This window comes from Corvus moneduloides, chromosome 6, assembly GCF_009650955.1.
Source record: "Corvus moneduloides isolate bCorMon1 chromosome 6, bCorMon1.pri, whole genome shotgun sequence".
NCBI classification, from domain to species: Eukaryota; Metazoa; Chordata; class Aves; order Passeriformes; family Corvidae; genus Corvus; species Corvus moneduloides.
Window position 1 is genome coordinate 28,212,624 of NC_045481.1, and position 24,881 is coordinate 28,237,504.

Here is a 24,881-nt window from a genome sequence, read left to right on the forward strand (position 1 = left end):
TTTTCCATCTAAACAGGATGTGGAAAACTGGCTTATCAATTAACATTTAGGAAATCTATTAAAATATTTTAAAGGATCCTAAAAGATCCATCTTTTAAAATATCCATCTTTTAAATGTGGCAGTATAGTACCATAACATGACACTCCTACATCATGATTTTGATGATGTATAAAACAGATAATGACAAACATCAGCTGCACTGCATGTGTTCCTCATGATGTTCATAAACCTTAGTTTAGGAATGCACATATTCAAGAACTGGCAGAAACTGTGTAAACTAGCAGAGATTAATGTACCACAAAATAGAACAAACTTTGTTTTCTGCTCATGTACTTCTGCTACTAGAACTAAAAGATGCATGTATTTTTTTAAATAGTCTGCTTTCTGTTTGGAACTTACAGCAGATCCCCTTACCTAGATCAGAAAATATATTCATATTCTAAGAGCGAATTTGGTGAATCTAATTTGTGGCTACTAGTTACCAGATAAAGCATTAGTATCATTTTTATGTTCACCATTACCTAGAAAAACAAACAAAACCCCACAAAAAACCCTTTACCATAAAATCTACCATTTATTTACCATCTATCTACTTGCTTTTGGCAAAGACCAAATCACCAAATTTAAATGCCATATTTGGAACTCTTTAAGAACTTCATGTTCACAGATGTCATTATGAGGACTGTAAATTTCAATCCTAATTTGTACCTCTATGAATCTATCTGTCTACTCTATTGAAACACGGTAATTTAGGAAAGAATGAAGAACAGGCAGTGAAGATCTGTTGCTTGAACGTCATTACCTGTCGCTGCTTGCTTCCCTCACATGGCCCATTTTGAAGATCATGCTGCCTTTTTATACTTGCTGGATATCCATTCCTTAGACCTCATTTGCTTGGGTGGTTCAAGCTGTCAAGTGCTCAGAGTGTGTGGCAGCAATTTTACAAATTCCCTGAAGCGCTTAGCCCCTATTTTATCTTTTATACAGATGACTATTCCTGCTTACCTACAAAAGCTTTCTATTCAATAATAGATTTTTTTTTTCAGTCACACTATTTAAAATCCAACTATCTCAACTGACTCTAACTTAAGATAATGTAATTAGCAGAATCTGATTATTTACATAATTTTGAATGTGTTGTAATACAGAATATTTATGGTAGCAAAAATAATATATTTGTGCCAATAAAGCAATATTTTATGCTTTTACATTCAAAATTTTAAACTTTAAAAAATATGATCTATGTATGGGCATAAAAGGATATCTATTGGAAATTTTCTTATAGAAAGTATTGCTGAAATACCACAACCCATTTCTAAAACTTTTTCAGAAAAATGGTCTATTAAAAAAGGCTCAAATATTTCTAAGATAATACTGTGCTAATGCCTGGCCTGGGTGATACTGCAGGACACACAAATGAATTATCGGTGTGTGACTGGAATTTCACCTTCCTCTGAAATGTCAGATATAGATTATTGAGGGGTAATATTTATAGGACAGTGACTCAATTTCAATTCTTGAATGACTGAATTTTGGTAGAACGGTTCTGAGTTTGAATTGTCAAGATTAACAAGACACCATTGCTTTACGAGAACAAGTTGTATGTCCATCTCTGGAAGATACCTATTCCCAGTCAATGCCTCATATGACCTGTTTGTGATACACTCCTTGTGACACACCTGTCAAGATTCTCTAAAATCTTGACATAGGTGCCTACAGAATACTGAGATTTACAGCTCATGCTCTCATTCTTCACTGACTCTCAAATTATCCCTTTCTGTTTTGTCTCACTGTATCTCTAGGGGCCAAAATATTTCTGATATGTTACAATGGCTAACATATTTAACCAGAAGCTAGAGAATATAGGTTCTGGGCTCCTATATTTAAACCTGCATCTGGTGACAAGGCAGTCTTAGGAGGGACATAATTTAGTCCTTACTTCTTCAGGTTAGGGCACTGAGCTGCAAAGAATTCAGAGATAAAGTAAATAAAGGGACAAATTAATTCTCAGACCTGTGATGAATATTTCCTACTAGAATAGTCTGGGTTGGAGTAATCCGGTCCTAACCTGAAAAGGTTGAATATTTTTTCAGGCACAGGCATGGTCCTTTTTCATCATTATTGTATTGGGTTTTGAGAACATTGTTCTAGCCTCCTACTATATAAGAATTTTGCAGGAGGATTGGTAACCATAGCTTTGGGATAAATCCAAACTTTACTCTGTTCCCCATATAAAAGAACAAAGTTCACCACTGGGTGAGAAATCATAATGGATTTCTCCAACTCATCAATTTGTATTGGTTTCTGTGAGCTTATATGAGTCTGAGCATGTTTTCAGGGAAAAACATGTTTCCTCTAATTTCAGTACGAAATCTTTTACTCTGTCTTGTGTCTTCAAAGAACAGTTATCTTTTAAGAGAGCCTTAATAAATGAGTGGTGCAACATTTACAAAGTACCATTTGTGCATTCTGCAGCAATCCTCACACTGTCTGTTAAATGAAATTGGCCTTCACTTCTGTTTCTGAATGTGATGAATGGCATCATTCAATAATATATGTTTGTCGAGTTGCAATCTTGTGCAGTGTTAAGTGAGGTTCAGCCTGCATATAAAGTATATTCTCTAATAAAAAAATAAAAAAAATCAAGACAGGAAATGACAGGGAAAAACTTTGATGCCACTATATATGCTATCAAAATTACAGAGATTACATTAGTCACTGGGAATGTTTCACATTGAGTTTGCTGTGCACAAACTGGTGGGGCAAATTGTACCTTGGGACTTAAATTTTCAAAAAATATCCTTACGCATGCAAAATTCTTTTTTTATTCATGAAAATAGACATTTCAAGGTCGAAAGGCAAATATTATGCACTTATATGGGCTAAATAAAAAAATTCAGGACACGTGCACAAATGCCTGCTTCTGGATGAGAAAACTGTTCTCTTCACGTATTCAGAAGAGATGTGAAATTGTACTTTCTAATGTAACAGCAATTTTTGTAGGGTTTTTTCTTCCCTAAAAAAGGAAAACTGACAGGCCATATACCACCCAGCAATTCCATGTTGAATCTAATTTTTCAAAAATATTTAAATAAGGTTGTGGTCTTTCTTAGTAATGAGAATCCAACAATATTAATCACAAGTGTTTAAAGCACATTCATCGTAAAGCACAAAAAATTTAAAAAGACAATTAATGGCATATTGAGTGGATCAAGTTTTATTTGTGCTAAGCCTACTCTCTCAGGAGCATTTTCTATTAACATTGCTTTCTACAAGTGATAGAAGTTTTAACCTTGGTGTAGCAGATAAGCCATTGATCTGTCAGCAGACTTTTCCCTACCTCCCACAGTATGGCGCTTCAAAAGTTTGTTTGGAAATGAAACCAAATTCTATGTTTCCTCTACAGATGGTTGACCTCTTTCAGTTAGTGGCTGCATTACTCATTTAAACAATTATACAGGTCAGAATGGTGTAATCTAAATTATTTAGTCTCTGAGTGTTTTTCAGACACCACTGACAGTCCGAGAGGATCCAGCTGCTGGTTGTACCTGGATTTGAACTCCACAAGATAACAGAGCTTTGGTTTAGAGTTTTAGTCACCATACATTGTTTCATCTTCGAAAATACATACCACAGGCAAACTGCTCCTAAGGGACTGCAACCACACAAGTATCAAAACATGCCAATATCAAGACTAACATTTCCCAGACCAAATGTTCAAAACAGTTTCTACTTTATCTGAAAAAAATACCTGGATGCTCCTCCAGCATGCAAACCTTAAAAATACCTTTTCTTGTTTGTCCCCCACAGGGAGCAATTCAAGTCTACCAAACAGTCTAGCAAAATATTATGATAACCTTTTCTATCCTAATTTGTACTGGAGGCTGTGTGTGTGCTAGGATCAACATTAATTACTGTATAACATTTCAGCTGTGTAGTTCATAGAAATGTCAGGGAGTTAGCTAAAGGGGATGTGGGGTCCTGATATCAGCGGGGGGTAAGTGGCCTCAACCATTGTGCTGCATGTGGATGATGGGAATTTACAAAAATAGAATCCATAACTGAGGTGTTAAAGCTAACTAACCCCAATAAAAAGTTCTTTTTCACCAAGAAAACCATCACATAGATAAAGTGTTCGCAAGCAATTACTTGCATTTTCTAATAAAATCTAAGTTAATAAAGTCTGGAATCCAACAGTTAGCAAAACAGACTGTAATAATGATTCTACATAATAATTGATCTACTTTGTTAAAGTTAATATATCAGTTTGAATTAATGCATTTTAAATTCAGATTCCTTTTGCAGCTTGAATCCAAACTAATTACAGGTTTTAAATTGTCACTAGTAGGAGCTCAGCCAAGGCATATTTCCTCTCTTCTTTAGTTGCACCCTGAGAATTCATGAATCAATTTTTTTCTGGGTCATGACTTCGCCCCGCCAGGAGCAGAGAAAACCCTTCAGTGTGAAGAAAATTTAATGGCAGAGATCCCAGTACAGGCAGAATCTGCACGCAAATGGCTAGGAAGTAAATGGCAGGGGAACTTTCCAATGTATGAGAAAGAAACCTTAAAATCATTTGTAGTAATCCAAACGGCAGTGAATTAAATAAATAGTTTTAAGCACAGCAGTATCCATGTCCGTCTTGGCAATTTCGGATTGTTGGATGATTTAAGAGAGGGCTGCTTTTGCAAGCCTTTTTTTTAAACAGTAGAGGTCACCTTAGTACAAGTCTCTTCTAAAAAAACAGCCCACAACAACAATAAAAAACCCTTTTCTACCCTGATAAATTATGCACTTAGAAGTACTCACAACTTCCTTCCAATGTTTTATATAAGCTTAAAAAAAAAAAAAAGATTATATTGTCAGTTTAATTTCATTATATTTAGCTATAGGGATTATTCAATATGAAAAGAGGAATTTTTTCTAAGCACATTTACAGTTTTAATCAGTGATCTACACATACAATTCATTCAAATATCTGAAAATTGGTTTGTGTTTTAAGCTTTACAATTACATAAAGATCTGTCAGGACTACATATTTTTTTGTCTTTTATATTTACCATTGGGAAAAATGTGACAAAGCAATTTGTTTCTTGGGAGGAGATACTCAGACATAAATTGCATCTATCAAAATTCACTCATCTTCATTAAAAAAAATAAAAGCATTCAGAAGCCTGACAAATCAACAAAAGATTTGGTAAATTAGCATAAAATATATCCAGCTTAATACAAATTGACAAAGCTCTTTCTACAGTATTTGTTTTCATGGCATGGCTACCTTTTATCAGCATTGTACCTAACATCACCTTGGAAACTGCTTTGTGGAAAAGCTTTACCAGACACTGAGAATGAAAGCAGAAAATTATTTGTTAACTACTTAGAAGATTCTATACATAGTGAAGGAATTTTTATAATAATTTAAGAGCAATCAGAAGTAAATGCTTTGCAAAAGAAAATCTGGCTGTTTAAAGACATTAAAGGAATTCTGAAAAATGGCACACAATACCTTGCTGTACACACAAATATATTCCTAAATATTAAAGTAGTATTTTGTTTACACTGCCAACATTACCAGATTTAAGTGGTGTAAAGTAACTGTTTTGGCAATCTTCTCTACCAGATAAGGTTATTTAAAGAATACACATTAAAAATCCTACTTAATATCTCAAGATTATTATCTTTATACATTATCACTTCAGAAATGAAATGTCTGGGACATTCTTAAATGCTATTTTACTTCTAAATCACTCTATTAGATTTCCTGCTTGAGTGATTTGTGAAGAAAACATTACATATATATTTTTTTCTGATTACCAAACCGCATTAGACACAAAAGTCTACTTGAAACTAGTTTACAGTTTAAAAACAGGTCTAATAACAGGTGAACGCTGAAAAATATGCAAACAAAATGGCAGACATGAATGACTTCATTTAAGGCATAATTGCGTCTCATCAACCCAAGAAATCATGCAGAAACAGTCCCTGTTTCAGCCAGCCAGGGAGAGACTGGAGAAATCACTCAGGCATGGATTCTAAATGGAAGGTCCACTCCTGGGTCTCAGCCAGGGAACTGCTCCACACACAGATCCAAGCCTAGGGACAATAGTCCTTAGAATCACAGTTCATCATAACAGATAATTATACAGCAAGTAAAACAATAAGGTATTTTGGCCTTTCAATAGATAGACTAATTGTGGACTAGGGAGTTCTGCCTGGGAGGCATAAAACACACCCCTCTGTGAGTCATTTTATTGTGGTGAGGAGTGGCATGAATTTTGTGGAAAGGGATTTTAGGAACTGGTGAGTTCCATATGTTGTTTTTTGCTGTATGTCTCAGGCACATAGCCAGAGTTTCCACGCACACAGCTAGAAGCTTTTTTTTAAAAAAATTTCTTCCCACTTGCCCATTTAAATGTTTTAAGGAACATTATATTTTTTTCCCCCAGCAAAGTCAGTAACTGCAATTATTTTCCTCTTTTAAGCATAATAACATTTCAACTTGGATAAGGTGGAAAGAACTATATTGGTCTTTTCAAAGGGAAAATATGTTAAGATTACATATTTTATATATGGTTTTCATATCAATGAATTCATAACACTGGGTTAAAATATTCCCTGAAACTATTGTGTACCATTTGTTTTCTGGATTGTTTGTAGAGACAAAAAAACGAAGAAGGAAATACATGTAGTTCAAGACAGAGCAGCTTTTGAATCTTTTTAAATGTGTCATTCTGTTTTATGCTCAGCCAGTTCTTTTTCTTCTCCTTAAAAAGATGACAAGCAAGCAAACTCTTTTCTAGCAAATAAAAGTGTTAGTTCTTGGATGCCATGCAAAGGGTGCAAATGCATAAGAAGGCTGACCTCCTGCACTAGGAAACAAGTACTCTATCTCTGCAATTTGTGCAGCCCCACTGCCAGCCAATTAACTCGAAGTTGAGTTTTGACTCAAACTCATGACCCTTCAATCCCCACAGTCATGTGTTACATCTGGTATCATTGAATTAGTCCTTCCATTTTGGCTTGCTTTTTTTTTTTTTAAACCGTCCACTTTCTTTCTGCCAATTTTTTTTCTAACCACTAATGATGATTCAAGAAGCTTTCTACAGTATCTGCATATTTGTTTGTTTTTGAGTAGAGCTCCCTTGGAAAAAATCTGGCATACATTTTTCTTTTCTAAGAATACCATTCAATTCTGCATTTCATGATACCCTTTTTTCCTGTTCTGTACTATAATGGTGACCATTACATCATGTACCCTGAGGGCTGTGCTTAAAAAGAGAAAGGATGGTGAAATTAGCAAAAATAAAAGGAACTCCCTGACTTGAATTCACAAACTGTGCTTGTTTTTGTTAAACAGAACAAAATCTGCGGTGACGGTAGCAAGTTCAATAACGTGTAGTGCATACGTTTTTCTCTCAGCTAGAAAGCACCTTCCTTAAGAAACGCTTTTAAAATATTCAATGTAAACTACTGAAGATACTCATATTAAGTAGTACTCCCCAAGCTGTGAGTACATTTCTTGTTTTATTTTTAGTGCTTTTTAATGGAATACAGTTTATTATCTGGAACCTGTTTGCCTCCCAATTATTTGTAAAATTGTTTTAAAAATTCTGATGAAATGAAAAACATCAGTTGATTTATTCACTTTTTCAGAAGTCATACCTGAAGAATTAGAGAGTTGAAAGTACATTTAGACATTTTTATTCAGTATAGCTTTTCTAAGAATTTCTCCTATGCTAGCAAAGTACAGTGGTAGCTGCGGTCGGCAAATACAGATAATTCCAATGGTGAACGTTAATCAGGCTCTAAGGGCTTAAAACATTCTTTTTTTTCTCATCATGTCTGCACTGGATTTTCTCATTCAGCTATTATATGTGCACTGCTTCATCCTTATGTCAGTATACCTCCATGTAAGTCTTCTGCTTGCCTTTTGGAACTACTTGAATGTATCATCTCTCATATATATATACGCACACGTGTGTACGTGTGTGTATGTATGTCTATGTATGTGTATCCAAAATAAATTGAAAAAAAATTATACTCTTGTCAACAGAAAAACTTCATTAGTGTAGTAAAAGCGGTCATATTTCAAATGCTTTTGTGCACATAAAATATTTTTGTGGTTACTGTATGCAAGTACGGTAACATCATTGTATCATACACAGCAAGTTTTATAACAATCAGTGAAAAATAAATGATGCATTATTATTGAATGATGTGATATTTAAATATAAAAGCAGTTGAGTGCCCTATCAGTTTCCTCTTAATATTTTGCTGGTACGAATGTTTTTCTGACTTCTAAATCACACATTTGCTAAAATGAGCTCTGCTAGATATCAGTTTGAACACAGGCACAATGTGTCTCAGTCAGATTCATAAAACAGATAGCTGAACTAGAGTTTGACTTTTGACATCAACAATCTGACTTCAATATTTCTCCACAAAAAGAGACTTCTGACTCTCATCGCTGTTTCAGTGTGATGGATAGCTTTTCAGCTGCTGACAGCAGTGAATGTAATAAATGTAATCATCCACACTGGGGGCTGAATATTTCTATTTTTTAAGTTTTCCGTCTTGTGCATTACGAATGACAAAGTAACACCTGCGGTATTACAGTCCCTCCTTTCCTACAAAACTGAAATACAAAAATATTATTATAAGTTGTCTATGTATTGGTGCTTCAGTGCTAAATAAGCTTTTAATTACCTACATTTGTTTTTTTTTTTTCTCTAAGAAACACTTGCAGAAACAGAGCTTAATTTTAGCTCTGTTTGACTTCTCTGATCATCTGGGTTTTCATTGTCATTGCTTCATAATAATTTAATGTCATATATAATGACATAAAACCAGGGAAAACCACAGAAGCTGCCAATCTGAACTGATCTAAGTGTTCACGAGTATAAGCATAGAAAAGCCTGATTTGTTTGTGCCAACAACATTCAGCATGGTCTGTAACTGGGCTAGTGTTCCTTTGCTATTTAATTTTCAAATAGTCTTTCAGTGTACAGTGTAGCTGCTTAATCAGAGTGTTTTATCTACCACAATTAACAAAATGAGTGAATGTATATATTGGCAATACATAAAAAAAGTATTAAATTTATGTTTACCATTTTGTCAGCTAAACATTTTACCATCCTGTTTTTTCCACTCGCTTCATCTATAAGCAACTATTATTATGTTTGCAACTGAAAGTGTATAGCTGAAACACACGCCTAATTCAAAATTAGTTCTAAACTTTCATTAAAAAGCTTTGCAGAGAAATATCTTTTGTTAATGAAAAACTTATTTGGAAGCATATAAAGCCACAGTTTGCATTTTCCCTAGTCTCTGACAGCAGTGACTTATCTTACTTTACATCTAATTAAAAGTTTATGGAGATGCAATGGATTTTTGTGCAAATTAGAATTAATTAGAGTTATTAAGAAGCCATGAAAAGAAGGATTTGAGAAATAGTGAGAAATATTATTTAAACCCTAATGGAATTCAGCGAAACCCACAGGTCTATTACAGGTCCCTGATTTGCCAGGATCACTGCAGGGAATCTAACATTAATAAGCACACTGGTAATTAAATCATTTGTTACTTTGTCTGTAATGTTGTAATGTTTCACTGATACTCTGTCAGAGCTCTTTGTGCAGATCAGAGCTAATCAAAGGTAATCAATTTTCAGCATTTGAAAAATCTGTAAATGATTATACATTCATCAGATCATTTAGTGGAGTGCAAGGAAAGTGCAATGCAATTAATCTTCCTGCATGAGGAGGAATTACCACCACAGAATTCAACAGTTATAATTAATTTCATTGTCTTGCTGTGAATTTTGATTGCTTTTCTTTGGACTGTATAGTACAAATGATGATTCATTGCAAAGTATTTGCAAAGCAAACACACCAGTGTGCTATGCAAATTAAAGTAGCTGTATAACAGATAGGTTTCAAACTTCCTATTTACTCAGGGTTGTTGAGTACTAATTTGCCAAATAATTGCTTGTTAACTTTATACACTCTTCCTCTGAATATTGAGATTGGTAACCAATATAAATAGAAAGCACATGCTGTTTGATATATCATGGTAAGTGTTCAAAATACTAGTTAGCACTAAACTTGCACTCAACTAGAAAAAACATAATTTACAACATATTTTTCTAAAACTAGTCATTCTGCCTTCTCTAATATTTTATTTCCCTTTATTTCACTGTGAAGGTCACTGAAAGACAAAGAAGGAATTTTATGGCTTTACCAGAAACAGCCATATAAGCCCAAAGCAGAACGTTTTTTAACCATTATTACTTTAATATTAATTTTCCTTCATTCACATTACTAAATATTAAGTACCTTTTTCAGGATGTTATCAAATTATAGTAAGCAGTGTGGACATTTCTAGAAAATTGGTCTTTGCGCCAAATACCAGTGTCAAAACCAAATGTTGAGCTCAGGGTTCTCATACCAAACCAGAGCCTACTTGAAGGAACTGGAGTGCTGAGCAGACACGTATGCTGCTGTAGATTCAGCTATAGGTCTGGAATTTTAGACTTTTGTACAGAACTAGATGCTACAATGATTTGCACGATTTGCTCATTGTTAGGAAAATACTAACAGAGAGATGTTCAGATTTGAGAAATGCCAAAATTTCATTCTAAAAGTGCCAATTAATTTCAAAAAGTGTTGAATTAAGCTTTGCAGACAGAAATATGGGAGTAAGGATTTAGGGAGTGTGATAAGAATGTGTAACTGCAAGCTATATATTTAATATTAAGTAATCTCAATTTTATTTTAAAAGCTGTAATACATAACGAATATTGGGAAATACCAGCAGATATCTGGTTAGTCATTACTGGCAGCATTATATGTTAGGTGCTGCTTAATTTATAATCAGCTGGAAGTTTTTCATTTAAAAAGGTAAACCACTACAATACTGCATTAATTTGCTCAGTACAAATGAGGTTTGGTAATAGTAATGTATGGTACATGTACGTATGTCTATGTATGCATATATGGTTATGCAGCATATACACAATATATATTCTTCAAAAGCCAATTCTTCCATTGCTGTCTTTATGACAGCATCACATGATTTATTTAAATTTAAACACATGATATTAGAAAAAAGAAAGACATTTCAAAGAGAACATGAAGACAGAATGAGAGTCTCCTTTCAATAATAGTAAAATTTAAACACTGTACAGCTAATTAGTGTAAGATACTAACAGAAGACAGAATGAGAGATGTTCAAGTTTGAGAAGTGCCGAAATGTGGAGCTGTAAATACTGATTGTCTAAGTGCTTCTGAGAGCCCTGGAAAATTCTTAGAGTGAATGTACACAGAAGTTTGAGGCATTCAAACTCATCTCTTCTTTTCAACCTACTTGGCCATGACTGAGTCAATAGGCTGAGTCTGACTCAGTGTTTGCAGTCCCCAGCTGAAATCACAGACATATAAATCTAGATATGAAGTAAATACCATTTTCAGAATTTAATGCTGAACAGGAAAAGATTCTCATACTTATAATTTGTTCTGATAGCTCTCCACAACTCATAAAGGTTTTTTAACAATTGCATCTTTTCTTGTATCAATGAAAACTAAAATAAAGACAAATATTGAAATTTAGAGAACAGTGCATTGCACATATGCAAGGAGTCCATGCTGTTATTGTTTTCAGAAATGTCTATTTTTTATGCCATCAAAAGTTTCATCATCTAAAAATCATTGATGTGCACGTCTCAAAAAGAAAAACTCTTGATGGATATTTGGTTTATAGTGGATTTATATCTTTTGGTGAATATTCCAAAGACTTCAAAATTGTACTGGGAATCTTAAAAAAATAACCATTTTCATGTTACAATGAAAGTATTTTCTGGCATTTGAACTGGTTTGGACCATCCTCCCAAAAGCATTCAACATAGACTTGTTCATGACAACGGCAGGAAGAAACTACTGAGAACAAAATATTTATGTGCTTATCAACAAGAATTTTCATTTGTATCTGAACAGAGGCTGAGAGGATAAGATGAAAGGCACATTTTTCAACATGTTGAGGTTTTTTTATCCTACAGGCACAAAATTTTCCATATTTTACTAAGGATGAATCGAGGACAATCAGCATGATATTATTCATTCTGAACTGGAGGTCCATGGATCATGTATTTCTTTATTCCCATTGATTCCAGGCCATGATCTTCCTATAAGGAAGGGCCTGAAAGAAGTGAAAAGGATGATTTCCTTAGGTAAAAAGAGGAAAAAGTAATATAAAATGTAATGTACCCCAAATCCACACACGCATATTCTACATTCTTGTATATAGGTACAGATGCTCTCCTCCTCATCGTCTCATAAGAGACATACTGCTTCTTCATTAAATTCTTCATTTTCTCTGACTGTATAGAAGACTTCAAATAGTTCATCCACACACAATGAAAAGAATTGTTGATTTAATATGGCTTTAAGAACATCCCCAAAATGTACACTGACCTCTCATTGGCCCTATTCAGTTTACTTTTCTTTGTCATCATAACCTCTGTAAACATCATGGAAACACGTAGACATGTCCTCATTCTATGCTCCAAGCAGTTTAGCTTATCTGAATTGCACTATGTTCACTTTTTGTAAGTAAAGTATCCCATATTTAAGTTCATTTTTTTAAATTATTTTGATTTTCTTTTACTTCTTTCAATGATCTTTTATTGTCTAAACTCTAGATTTCTGCCGAGTTTGTGAACTGCACTTGTCAGAGTATTGCCCACAACTCAGGGTTCCTTTGTTGAAGCTGTAGAAATAAAATGAATAGTATAAAAGCTTGATGGCATCTGTGGATAGGAAACTCATTAAAAGCCTCAGCCTTCTGTTTTATTTCTAACCACATTGCCCTGTGGGATTTCAAGGTCTTGCAGGATGAAACCAGCAGGACTCATTACTTCTAAAACAATGTTTAGAGTTCTATTGGTGGTGGAATGTTCTGCCAGTCAGGTAAAAAACCTAGGCCTTTATCCTTCCTGGGACAATACCAGGCAGCTCAGAAACTGCTTGGAAAAAGTCATGCCTTTGAATGCAACTGCAGGTGTTGCTCCTCAAAGACTGTTGGTACCCTCCTATGCACCCTTCAAAGGAATAATAGAAAATTCACTTTGGGATTCAAATGGAGTCTAAGAAAATTTGAAATAATAGGAACAAACTTTTGAGACTTCCTACATTTTTCCCACGAACCTATGGACCATGACTAATACCCTGAGGGCAAAAAAACATCCTTTTTCCCTCTTACACAGGCATAGAATTCATGGTGTCAGATAAATAAGCTTCATGACCTCACCTTGTTTAAGGCTACCATTCAATTACTAGCAAAGACTAGTCACCACAGTGAGAAAAGAGTGTGGCATTCTGATTGCTCACATTAATTAGAAATAGTGCAAAATTTATATCATAGAAGTATAGTACAAAATTATATAAACTCTCTTCACAAGACAAAAACATTTAGCCAAAAGTAACTAGTATTAGTTTGAACAAATTGATGGCTCCCATTTTCTGTGTGATTAGAGACAATTATGAGAACAATTTTAATATATGATAGAAACAATTAAGGACCTTGCAAGTGTGGAAGTGATTTAGCGTCCTAAAGTAGTTTCACAGCTGTGTCAAGTAGAATTCCTTTCAGAGATTTGCCAAATAATTTATACATCATATCAGAAAATTTCAATCATTTTGTAAAAATGCCTAATGCAGTAATAATTAATAAATTTTGTATGCTGGCAAATATACTTATTCATTAAAAAGTGTAACTCTTGACTGCAAGACACTTGAAACACTATTTTAAAATCCAAGCAAATTATGAATTATCTAAAATGCAAAGAATTACACATGCAAAACTTAACTGATAGATGATATCTTATGAACTTTAAAATCTGGGCAAACAGGTTTTAAAGAAAAATTTTTACAGATTATCAAGTCACCTAAAGATCACATTCACACAATTCATAAAGCAACAAGATAGGGCGGTGCTTGGAAGGGCAGAAGAGAGCTGAACAGAATATCTTTCTTGTGTCAAAGAATTAGATTCCTTCAAGAATAAGAGTAATGTCAAATAGCTACACTACCAACGCGGAAACTGTAGAGATTTTCTTTTTGAACAAGCTTCCCAGCAATAGACTTATTAACACACAATTTAATGAATAAATGGCAGTATTAAACATATTATATCTGAAGAATTAAAAAGAAATATACTCTTATTTTTCCTCATCAACATCCAAGAGGACTTTGCCAAGAAAAAAAAAACAGTTGCAAAGCATTTTCTCTTTTTGTTTTTCTTTTATTTTTCCGAGTCTATGTCAACTCCAGGAATTCTCCTATAGTATCTCACTGTTTTGAATTTCTAAGGCATTCTTTTTCTACAAAAAACTTCAGTAAAAAGTCAATCTGTAAACTGAGAACTTGTTTCCTTATGATTTAGAGTTGCATACTCTTAATACAAATGTGTCTAAATGTGTCATATCCTGTGAAGTTTATTTACTTAGAATATGAAATTCTTTCTTTTGCCTATATTTACATGAGAAATAGGAAACCGTAGCATTATTTCTGGTGGTAAATGAGGGGACTGAAGACTATTGGATGAAAACAAATGATGGCCCTCAAAAGAAGATACAGTTGGGAGCTTTGTGTAATTGTTTCTGCATTACTGCTCCCACAGGACCAGCTGAAGAGATTACCAACCCCAGCCAACCCCCAACTGTTTGTTGCCATCCTCTTGCCAGAGAACAGTGGCTTGCCAGATCCACTGGTTAAATTACTTGTGTGATCACTCCCTAATTTATTTCAAAGTGACTTGGTTAGCAAAGCAGGCAAGCAGAAACGATCTGTTATTTCAGTGGTTTATGCTGGCTCATTTTAATTTTAATAGCCTAGAAAGCAATCTCAACAGCAGCTCAGCCAGGAAAACTAAGGATGGCAGCTACTGAAAGCAGTCTGGGGTTGGTAAACTTCAGCAACTGAAAGAGAAAAGATGCTCACAACATGCATATTTAAACCAAGGTCCAGCAAAAAATTTAGGCACTTCTGCACTTAAAGCACCTGGATCACCCTACTGCTGTAAATGGGGCTATTAATAAACTACTACTTATGACGATTATGTTATTTTTGGAAAAAGTGTGTCAGATGATGACATTTATTCCATGTAATTTTATATATGAAAATTAAGCATCTTGTTTGCATAAATCCTCTAAGCTTTTCCTGTAGTCAATGGAAGAACCACCTCCAGAAGGGTAATTCCCCAGCTATCTGAGAAAGGAGGTGTCAGCTGCCTTCTGAAGATGTTCATCACAGAGGATGCCACCCCTTAGGTTGGAACATGCAGTTGTCTCCTAGGCTGCTAAAGTTAGGCAACCTGAATTGTATCCTATCTGTACCTCACCAAGTGGGCCTGACAACCACAGCAATGTTATTTCTGGAAAAAACATTCTTAAATGGGACAGTCACCTTTACCAATACCATCACACCCTTACCATCCATTTTGGAAAAAATTTTATAAAGTGTGCAGTGTTTATTTAGTAGTGGAAATCAGTATTTCATAAATATCATATATATATATATATATATATATATGTTACTGCCATCACTGATTACTTTAACTTCCTTTATGTCAGTAGTTTCCCTGGCTTCAAATAAACTTTTAGATTGTAATTAGCTTTTCTAATAATGTACACTGTAATGCAAAACCCATAAATTTCTTGGGATTACCTGCATAGACGTATGTAAATTAGCTACATATATTTCTTTATATATAGTGTCACATGAAAATAGGCAATTTTTAGATGTATAGGAATGGTAAATGCCTAGAGTATAGTAAAACAAATTTTACAATCTCAGTTTGAAATATACTGTCCATGTTTACTTAAAAATAGCTTGCCAACAAGGATTCTGACTTTCTATGGCCTTTAGTAGTCTTCATTCACACTCAGCATACAAAAGTTAAAAGATTCTTTATCATCTCAGAAATTCCTTTCACAATTTTAAATCAACCTAAACTTATATAATACAATTCTCCTAAGTGCTTAAGTCATTTGCAGCTCAAATCCAGTAAGTTTAAAACCTCTTCTTTGCCAGTTAGTTGTAAAGTACTGAGGTGAAGGTAAATTGAAATCTTTTCAACAATTAATGGAAAATGTTATAACAGCAGATTAAAACTGAACAAGGATGAGTTCATTAAATCATCCCTCTTTTGGGAATGCTCATTTGATTTCACAAAATGACAGAATCACAGAATGAGTTGGAAGGGACCACAGTGGGTCATCTGGTCCAAAATTCCTGCTCAAAAAGGGACATCCTAGAGCACATGGCACAGAATTGCATCCAGATGGATCTCAGATATCTCCAGTGTGGGAGACTCCACAGCCTCTCTGGGAAATCTCTTCCAATGCTCAGCCACTTGCACAAGAAAGAAGTTCTTCCTCGCATTCACGTGGAACTTCCTGTGCATCAGTTTCTGCCTGTTGCCTCTTGTCCTATTGCTGGGCACCACCAAGAAGAGCCTGGATCCATTCTCTTGGCACCCTCCCTTCATATACTGATAGATATTTATGAGGTCCCCTCTCAGTCATCTGTTCTTGAGGCTGAACAGGCCCAGCTACCTCAGCCTACTCTCATAAGAGGGATGTTCCAGTATTTTAATTATCTTTGTAGCCCCCACTGGACCCACTCCAGGAGCTCCATGTCTCTCTTGTAATGAATACCCCAGAACTAGACACAGCACTCCAGATATTGCCTCAATAGGGCTGAATAGAGGGGCTGAACCACCTCTTTTTACCAGCTGGCAATGCTCTTCCCAGTGCACCCCAGGATTTGCTGCCCCACCAGGGCACACTGCTGGCTCATGGACAGCTTGTTGTTCACCAGGACTCCCAGGTCCTTCTCCTCAGAGCTGATTTCTAGCATGTCAGCCACCAGCCAATACTGGTACATGGGATTATTCCTCCCTAGGTGCAGGACCCTGCACTTGCCTTTGCTGAATTTCAGAAGGATCTTCTCTCTCCATCTGTCCAATCTGTTGAGGTCCTTCTGCAGGGCTGCACAGCCCTCTGGGGTATCAGCCACTCCTCCCAGCTTGGTGTCACCTGTGAACTTGCTTAGGAGGGATCTGCAACTTCATCCAAGGCATTGATGAATAAGGTAAACAGTACTGAGCCGAGTACTGAACATTGATTTGACACTTTCTAAATGATTTCCTTCACATCCTCCAGATAAGGGGTAAGAGCTGTGCAGAGGGAGATAACTTTTCTGACAGTGGTTATTTACTCACTAGTAGAACTATGATATCCATTCACTAGTGGTACTATTGTATCTTGTGTTTAAGGCAGAATGACACTTCATTGTTCCATCATAAACATTACCAGACTGAAGCAGGGAGTAGATAAGTGATCACAAGAGTAAAGACACAAGGCTGAAGTGCCTTAGAGTCTAATTACCAAACTGTACAAATGTGTACAGTCAGAACAAAAGGATGATCCTTTGTTCTGTGAATGTATTTTAAACCAAAATTGGAAGCAGATAAATGTACATGCCAAAAATGAAAACAACAACAAAGTAGTGTGATTGGTGTGGTTCTTACACTTACAACTCGGAATTATTTTTCCTTCTTGACAGGCTTAAACAAGATTTGAAATTGCATTTTACAATAGCATTTTTCCTCATTCATCTAATAAATAGTTTTAATGTATCAATACATGGTGTAGGATATAATTCTAAAACCTTTCTTGTGCTTTAGGAACCTGGAATCTGTGGAAGCTGCCATATGGGGGAAAACCATTAGTGAGGAACAGAGTTATATTAAAAATTCACAAAATACAGAGTGTTTTAGAACATGAAACATAGATGGAGTTCAGTTACTGAAAATATATATCTCTGTGGTGTAGTCTCATTCTAAATGGATGCTAAACCTTGCTCCAGGCTGCAAGTTTTCTGCAGTCAGCTGCAGATGTGATAGGACTTGCTTTTACATAATCGTTTTGTCTTATCTGTAAGCATCCCTCACTTGGACAACTTGAGAGGCATTAAGGGTGTGTGCAGATGAACGAGTTACCCTCTGAACTTATGTTTCTCATACTCTGCAAGAATTGCCTGCAACACACTTTTATGCTGCATTGTACCACTCAGAAAGAATACAAATATGGAGTAGATGACAGGAAAATAGTTTGTAACACCTTACATTGCTGATAAGATATTTTTCATCTTTCCATAGCTAAGGTTTCCTGCTATCTCCTTCTTAAGTCCAGTTACTCTTATTCTGTTGCGGTTTGTTAGTTGCAAAGTGAAAAGTAAACTTGTTTTCTTGCTTATAGTGAATAAAACACTTCCATCTAGTTGATCAACGGGACTTGGGGCTTTTATGCCTCTACAGTCCTGCAATACTTTGAAATAATCTTTCTCAATTAATAAATCCAATGTTGTGTATATTTATATATATAGATATCTAGAGAGAACTTTTTAATATACTGATTCAGTGTTATCCCTATACTGCGCAATTATGAAAAAGTTACTTCTTTGCTGAGTTACCCCTGCCCAGATAGTCAAATTAAAAATCACAGTTCTGTTAGAGATTACAGAGAACAAAAAGAGATCATGTTGGAAAGTATTAAATCATGCTGCTTAGTGGGTTGACACACACAATTAAACAATTCAGGTCATAAGTGCTCATGACTATGCTGTTGACAGTAAGCTACCACATGATAATTTATGGAATGTTTTCCATCATCTCCAACCAGCTATAAAAAATTACTTCCATCCTGATGGATGATGGCCTTGATTATCTCCTACCAAACTTATACCATGCAGTATGCCTATGTTTGAAATAAATTAATTTTATTAATATGTTAAGTTTCAATACATGTCCCTTAATATCCTGAGATGGTCAGATCTGTCCTCTGGCCCTGCACTAGTTTCTTAGAAGGTGCTGCAGTCATTCACACCAACTCTATTTCACTTGTTTCCTAAGTTACTGCTACTTTCTCCTTATTGGAGTCACTGATTTGCTGTGTTTTCACTGACAAGGGCTGAACTGACTCAACTCCTTTAGCAGAGGTAACAGGTCATGTTTGATACCTCATAGGTAATGCTCTAAATTGGTTTGAGCAACAGTGAGGTGCAAAACTCCTAGAGTGCAAAGAAAATTTGGTTTCAAGTATTAACAAGCCTTTCTTTTTATTCAGGACTAAATCTACACACTTTTATTGTAGCTGCTACACTGTAGGAATAACTTTTTATTTTGTTATTCCTTGTTTACCCTGGAAGCAGGGGAAAGCATGATCTGGGGGAAAATAGTGATAAAAGTCAAATCTGTGCTAAATTAGTCTTCATGTATAGCAGCAAATATAGACTTGTCTGATCAGGAATTTTGGCATTTTAGAATGTCCTGAAAAGAAGTACATGCCTTTTTCAGACATTTTTTTGAAAGCAGAACTAACTTTGAGTGTTTCTTCTTCTTGTCGTATTTATTAATCATTAAAGTTTCTGACATGTTTTCTTATTATTGTTTAGTAGTAATGTCAGTGTTAAACCATAATATAGGTGTATACATCTGTTGTTTACTCTGAGATGACTAACTACCATATATAAAAATTCATATTAAAAATAAGTGATAACACACCAATGAAATAATGATTTTTAAAAGCCCTCTGCCTTTGAAATACATTAATATATTTAAATAAGAAAAGAGATCACAGTTCCGTATCCTACCACTGACACACAGAGAAATAAACAAAATTGAGTTGGAGAACAGACCTGCATAACATACGGCTCAAGGACTTCGTGCAGCCTGCAGAGCATCTTTTCTAGCATGCCAACTATTTAACAGCAATGTGTACTGTTAGAAAAAGCAGGGTGTGCTTCCTGGCTGGGCTTTTAACCAACCCCCCAAACTCAAAGCAGTGGATGGGATAAGTATCTCCTGGCCAGGCATGTGGGTAGGTGGGTGGGAGGACACTATTTATAGAAAGGGAAAGGCAAGAGACACTGGACAGTCATGGCAAAAAGGTAAACTCAGTGATAGCAAGGGAGGTTCTTCACTGTAGCACAGAATAGACCTTGTCTTAATATAACAGATTCCAATCGTTCACATACATGGTTCTGTAATTTCAGCATTCCATCCATTCTTGCCTCCACAACGCAACGTCTGGATTGAGTCTAGCAAACTCTCGAGGTGAATGAATCTTTGTGTCCGCATGCTAAAATTTTAGAATATCAAGGAAGAAGATATTTGGTACCATGTAAGTGTTGTATGCCTAAGTTTAATATAAAATTTCAGGGCACATAAAATCCCCTGCACCCACAACTTGCTAATAATTTTTCTTGTCATCTATGGTTTTATTATTACTTATGACATTTTACTGAATTATTCATTATTTTATAGTTGTGGTATTCTAGAAAAAAATTTAAACCTTCTGGAATCATAGTAGTACTTCAAAAAGCAGATGAACTGTATGAGCAAGTATACTCTTCCCAAATGTGGCTATCTCAGGGTGCTGAAGAATTAGATTTCCATCTCAAAGGCAGTTATCTTGACATAACAGATTACTGCTGCCAAAAGAAAAAAAGCAGTATTTTCCTATACTCTCATACTTCTCTCCCTCTTTCTGCCACTTTTAGTGGTTGTGAGCAGTTAAATATCACGTCTCACAGAAATTGAGCCCGAGAACGTGAATATACCTCTGAAGGTGGCTCCTTGGGAGTGCTCCTGAAAGCATTCTCTGATGGAAATCTCAGACAGCAGCTTTCTCTCTCCATGGCCCTGAATGCCACATTTCCAGGAAGGACATAAAATTGGCTGGGTAAGTGAAAGAGAGCAATGCACCTCATGTATCCTTAGTGTAAGCAAATGACATATGCTTTCTTCCTTCCATCTCAGCATTTCTGTCTTCTATAAACATTTTCAATCATGTTGTCTGCTTCAGCTGTCATGAATAAATGCTTGTATTTGCACTTGACCATAAAAAGTTAATTGTGAATTACTCTACACACATGAAAATGGCAAATGCTTAAACTGGGAGGTTGGACCACATTAATTTCTCAGCCCTCCTTTTTCAACTGCACAGGCCAGGTGAAGACCCCAGTGAGGCCAGGAGGGACAAAACTTGCCACAAGAACATGAGCTTTCTGGTCTGCAGTGAGATATCAGGAAGCACGTTTATGTCTTGAACGTCTTGAGAAACACATCATAATGCCAAGTTACAGTATGATAATGATGAAAAAGTCTCCTCACTAACAAAAATAATTAGAATAATCCAATCTGTATTTAGATTAAGTCTGAGGTTGGTTATTATACCAACAAAATGAGCGATCCTTCAGGGAGAGATATGGCCAGAACACAACTGCTAAAATGAATCAAGAGACTTTAACTATAATTGTTATATGTTCTGCATATGACAGAAAAAAAAAAAAAATCCAAATTAGCTATTTCCACTCTTCAGTATTGAAATAAAAAGCCTAGAGTGACAGAACTTGGTGTTTCTCTGCCAATGTGGTTTTACATAGGTTTTTTTTGTTTGCTTTCTCACACTTGATTGTTCTCTTGGTAGTGTTTCACTAACTCACTGTTATCTTGACTGATAATGAAAGTGCCAGAAAATACAAAAACTTTTCAATTCTATCTTTTTCAATTATGTGGCACTGTAATCCCAGCCTGAAGTGCTTTTTTTAAATAAAGTATTTCATATGAACAAAATATAATTAGAGATACATTCATATATCCTAAAATCTTCCTGTATAACATAGCACTGATATTCTATTTGCCTTTTAGGTTGTTTAAAAGTGTCTCTACAGTTACCTTGTAAAACTTCATACCATATGTGTTATTAGTCTAACACTGTTCTCTTATTTGAACTAAGACAAGTAGATACTGTCAGATACTAGACCGATGAAAATAACTTCAGTGATTATGAGATGAACATTTTTTATAAGCTCTTTTTCCAAGCAAAATTTGTGCTGATATATCTCTAAGAATTTAAAAATTATGCATCCTATTCAGAAAATACTATATAGTGTTCAAATGTGCACAAGAGAAGTTTGCCTTTTTATCTTATTTGCATATATCTCATAAGTATGCCTAGAAAATATTACTTATTAACATTCATCTTGTTACTTATGTAAAAAGGGTGCAGACTCCAAAAGGACATGTTTCTCCAGTATAACAGGATGTATTTGTTTACTTCTGCACAGTGTTTGCGCCACTGCAGTTAAACTTGCAGCCCACATTTTGAGGATATACCACTCAATTTGAAGTTATGATGTTGATTTTCTTATCCATGTTTTTCCCCTTGAAGCGAGATGAAAAATGTTCCAGCAAAAGCATAAGAAAGCTATTTTAAGATCTTTGAAGAAAAATTAATATGTTGCGATGATGATATTTCATCTTAATCTGGCATCGCCCAGACTTGTCTCTTTCAAGGAAGGGAGGACATCTGGAAATGAGTGAAAGCCACAATAAAATAAGATTTTTTTACTGAAACTGAAATATGATGGCATAGTTGTTTCTTGACAGTTATATATTCATTGAGTAGGAATAAGTGGTATGATAAAGGTGCATGATTTATTGTTATATGCAATTACATGAGCTGCACAATATTGAAAATTTACAGAGAACTGAACTGATATTTTAGAAATAAAAATATGAAACACTCATTGATATTCCTAGCCCAAAAGCAAGAAAAAAAAGCACCTCAAAGTAGCTAGGGAGAAATTCAGCAAACAGGGATAACACAGTAAATTAATATATTTTCTTTGGTGTGATTCTGTTTCTCATATATAATGCCTGGAATATATGAAGGGAAGAAACAATTTTTGTTTGATATTTGAGTTTCATAATCTCTGTCCCTCAATGCAAAACATGAGTCTGACCTCATTTCCACAAATTTGGGCAATGCAATTAGTATAAATAAATACATACATAAATATATATATATTTATGTAAATATATATTTATTTATGTAAATACATACGTATTTATGTATTTATTATAAATATATAAAATCTCATGTGAAACACGTTGATAATTCTGGACACTAATATGCAGAAAAGGTAAATTCAAAGTGAAAAGGAGCAAGGAGGCACTAGTAGGATGAACAGATGATTGGTGAGCTGATCTTTTCTAAACAGTATTGAAAGACCTTGCTGGTTTGTCTAACCAAGCAAATTAAAAGTTAAAAAGAAAATAATTTTTATCTGTAGATTCTTCAGGTGTCAGGGGAAAGGATGAACTATTTAATTGATGTTGGCAAAAGAGAAATCAGATATAAAGGAGCCCTAAGTAAATTCAGGCTAGAAATGAATAGTATTTCTAAACCTTACTGTGTTTGGTTTGCATGGCCAGGTTTTGGTAGCAGAGGGAGATACAAGGGTGGCTTCTGTGAGAAGCTGCCAGAAGCTTCCCTCGTGTCCTGCAGAGCCAATGCCAGGTGGCTCCAGGATGGACCTGCTGCCAGGCAAGGCCGGGCCAATTAGAAACGGTGGTAACACCTCTGTGATAACATATTTAAGAAGGAAAGAAAAAAAGATATGGTGCAGATGTAATTGCTGCCAGAGAAGAGCAGGGTTGAGAATATGTGAGAGGAACAGTGCTGCAGACACCAAAGTCAGTGGAAAAGGAGAGGAAGGAGCTGCTTCAGGCTCCAGAGCTGAGATTCCCCTGCAGCCCCTGGTGCAGACCACAGTGAAGCAGCTGTGCCCCTGCAGCCCATGGGGATGTACGTGGGATGCAGAGATCCACCTGTAGCCCATGGAGGAGACCCACACTGGAGCAGGTGGATGCCCAAGAGAAGGTTATAAACCCAGGGGAAACCTGGTCTGGAGCAGGCTCCCGGCAGAGCTGCAGACCTGTGGAGAGAGGAGCCCATGCTGGAACAGGTGGCCTGGTAAGACCTGTGACCCTGTGGGGGACTCAAGCTTGAGCAGGGTGTGCCTGAAGGACTGCACCCCATGGAAGAGTGACCCACACTGCAGTAGTTCATGGAGAACTGTTGTCCATGGGATGGACTCATGTTGAAGAAGTTCCCGGAGGACTGTCACCTGTGAGAGGAACCCCACACTGGAGCAGGGGAAGGGCTCCTCTTCCTGAGCAGAAGCAGGAACAATGAATGATGAACTGACCATAATCCCCACTCCCCATCTCCCTGCACTGCTGCTGGGGAGGAGGAAGAGCTAGGGAAGAAGGGAGGGGTGAGGGAGAGGTATTTTTTAAGATGTATTTTACTTCTCGTTATCCTGCTCTGATTTTGTCCGTAGTAAAATTCAATTGATATTCCCAACTGAGTCTGTTTTGCCCATGACAGTATTTGGTGAGTGATCTCTCTCTGAGATCTTATCTCAAGCTATGAACCTTTGCTACATTTTTTTCTTCCCTGTCCAACTGAGAAGGGGAATGACAGAGTGGCTTCTTTGGATGCCTGGCATTCAGCCAGGCTCAACCCACTACACTTACAGATTGATGTTCCGGACATCTTAGGATGTCATGACCAATAACATGAAAAATAGGAATTAATAATTTAAAAAAAATCTTCTATGCTTCCAATGTGAATTTCATGCACCAGTCTTTTCTAAAATGATTGAAGCCATCTTTTTAGGAGCACTGTTATTTAACATGGATCTCAATCACCTATGCAGAGTTTCAGATGTCAAATTGAAACATCCCTCTGCAGCTTTTATAATCTTTCATTATTCCAAATTTTTTAATCTGTCCTACATATTCCAAAATCGGATTCCTATTTTCCTTAAAATCCAACTGTTAGAATATAACACTTTTTTGGCAATAATACAGATAAGATCTGTTGTCTGCATAAAATATTAACTAATCATAAATTAGCATCAGATAAAATATTCTGCTACTTAATATTGGAAAAGAGACATCCCAGTCAATA

At 35.7% G+C, this 24,881-nt stretch overlaps 1 long non-coding RNA gene across 1 annotated transcript; it reads left to right on the plus strand.

Annotated features, from left to right (window-relative positions):
• Positions 1 to 7,387: 7,387 nt before the first annotated feature.
• On the plus strand, positions 7,388 to 22,942 carry LOC116444900. The gene is made up of 3 exons (XR_004240581.1): positions 7,388 to 7,507; positions 20,113 to 20,240; positions 20,620 to 22,942. It is a non-coding gene; the product is annotated as an uncharacterized LOC116444900 (long non-coding RNA).
• The last annotated feature ends 1,939 nt before the right edge of the window (positions 22,943 to 24,881 follow it).